This window comes from Empidonax traillii, unplaced genomic scaffold (genome assembly GCF_003031625.1).
Source record: "Empidonax traillii isolate 1590-97213 ecotype Southwest subspecies unplaced genomic scaffold, ASM303162v1 scaffold808:size486820, whole genome shotgun sequence".
Classification (NCBI taxonomy): Eukaryota; Metazoa; Chordata; class Aves; order Passeriformes; family Tyrannidae; genus Empidonax; species Empidonax traillii.
In genome coordinates, this window is record NW_020956001.1 from 57,450 (window position 1) to 59,777 (window position 2,328).

Sequence of the window (2,328 nt, forward strand, 5' to 3'; positions counted from 1 at the left end):
CAGGGGACTGGTCTAGTCCAGTTCTCTGTGGTCTGGGGATACAGGTTGGTGTATTCTTAAATCTTTTTATAAAATAAGTGCTAGAAATTAAAGGCTGACCTGATCTCTGAGGCTGAGCTTACTGTAAGTTGCAGCCTGTATGCTGTCCTCACCCTTGCCTGGTTTTGGTTTGGTATATATTGCCCATGTCAAGATTTCCTACCAGGAGTGTTTCAGTGTGCCTGCTTGGAGTAGAGGTAAGGGCAGGGACCATAACTTGCACCATGTAACATGGGTGTTATCTTTAGTCCTTTTACCAACACTGTGTCATCTGATGTCACTCATAAGAATATGTAAAGCTTCAAGATGGTCTAGGTATCTGTCAGAGAATTCCTGGATTTATTTCAGAACACAGTGCCAGCAGAGAGGGCTCATACAATCTCTCTGTTTATCATCCTAGGCTTATGCCTTTTGGTCTACACACCTTTTCCATCTGCAAGATAATTGTTGTTCTGGAAAATGTTGACAATGTGCAAGCAAAATACAGAGGCTCTGTAGTGCAGGGGGTGATTGGGAGTGGGAAGAAAGCAAAGGAGCAGATTTTGTGTCTTTAGTAGATGAATACCTGGGGGATTTTTCTTCTTTTTTTTTTTATGAGTCTTTTCAGTTGGACCTTGCAAGTGTTTACTTTTTACCTGTAGATGGGAGCGGCTCCAAGGGTTGTGCCTGCATCTTATCCTTAAAAAGACACACTTTATGTACTACTGGTCTTTCATGTCAATGCTGTTTAGTTTAGGGATAACCCTTCTCCATGTTGCCCTTTACAAGATGTAGCCCCACTCCTTTCCTTTTTCTGCAGTCAGAATTCAAGCCCATTATGTATTAAAACTGGTATTTAGTTTCCTGCAAAATTTCGTAATTGCTTAAGTGAAGCAGCTACGGTTTATATCTGTATTTCAAGTCCATTGTTTGAACACTGTTCTTTCTTTGCAATTAAAGAAACTAATTTTTCCAGATGTATCTTCTTTTGAATCCTCTTTTTTTTTTTTTTTTCCCTTTCTCACTCTAATTTAAAATTACTTCACTTTTATTTTTCTCCCAGGTCCTGTTTTTGGAAAAAGCTCTACATCCAGCTTTGGCATTTTCCAGGGCAAAAGATTCTTTAGCTGTGTCTTGCAAGCTGTGTCCTGCTTGGGTTGGTGTGGGTGAGGGGGGGCTTTTTCGGAACGCAGGACTTGGAGAAGGTTGTTTGTAATTCTGGTCAGTTTGGTGGTTGTTGCTTGCTGACCACAGATGGGTCTCATGGAAGGGTGAATGACGTATAATCTTTTCCTAAAAAAATACATGCAATCCCCAGAGTGTTGGGGGTATGCTCTGCTGAAAGGGGTAAAATGTCTCAGTTTGTTTGGGATATAGGAGGATCTTATGGGGTAGTCTCATATATCTAATATGCTTATTCTCCTATGCCACACTTCAGGAGGGGAGGCTTTTTGACAGAAAAGATACAATAAAACCCAGATAAATATTGACTTAAATGCCATTTAACATTATAAAATATTCACCAGGCTGTTCAGTCCTTTTGTGTCCCTGCTGCCTGATACCACTGTTAGTCCCACTTATCAGACCAAGACATTTGTCTGGAGAAGCATATTGTGATTGCTGCCCAAGTAACGCAGTGTGGATTAGGAAGGAGATGGAAGTGATTAGGAGGGTATGAAGGCAAGTGAAATGAGAATTTTTGTGGGGTTTTTGTGTTTGTTTGTTTGGGATTTTTTAATAAGAACTTTATAAATTATTTCACCAAAGAGATTATTTCGATCCAGTAAGGCAGATTCTTCTTTCTCTGTTCTCTTTCTTTTCCTTTATCCATGAAGAATACAATTTCCAGAGTTGTAACATGATCATTTATGACATGAGCCCAGTTTTTTGGGAATTTGGTCCTGAGATAAGTGAGGGAAGGGGCTCACTTTCTTATTTTCTGGAAGCATGTCTCAATTTTGCTTTCAGTCATATTCAATTATTAACAAGACATTTTCTACTCAAGTAGGTTCTATGCAGTTTCTTGCAGTTTCAGAAGCATTGTCATACTTTATGAATAGTACCATAAAAAGCATTAGCTGTTTTCATATCCTCTGAAATTCATAGCCTCAGTCTCACTTGTCACCTTTTCAGAAAGACACTGAATGACTTTCTAGTAATACAGCTAATGAGCCAGGCCTTTAGGATGCTGTGCATTTCTTGTTTGAGTTTAGGGATTTTTTTAACTTACGTCTTGCCTTACAATTTTTGGTCACTTTTCTATTTTGAAAATACCTTTGATTTTGAAAAAGAGAAAAAAAAAAATCTGTG

At 38.8% G+C, this 2,328-nt stretch overlaps 1 protein-coding gene across 3 annotated transcripts in view; it reads left to right on the plus strand.

Annotated features, from left to right (window-relative positions):
* The window catches only part of TTBK1 (tau tubulin kinase 1), a 104,040-nt gene that overhangs the window by 41,773 nt on the left and 59,939 nt on the right, over window positions 1-2,328 (plus strand). The window lies entirely within an intron of this gene.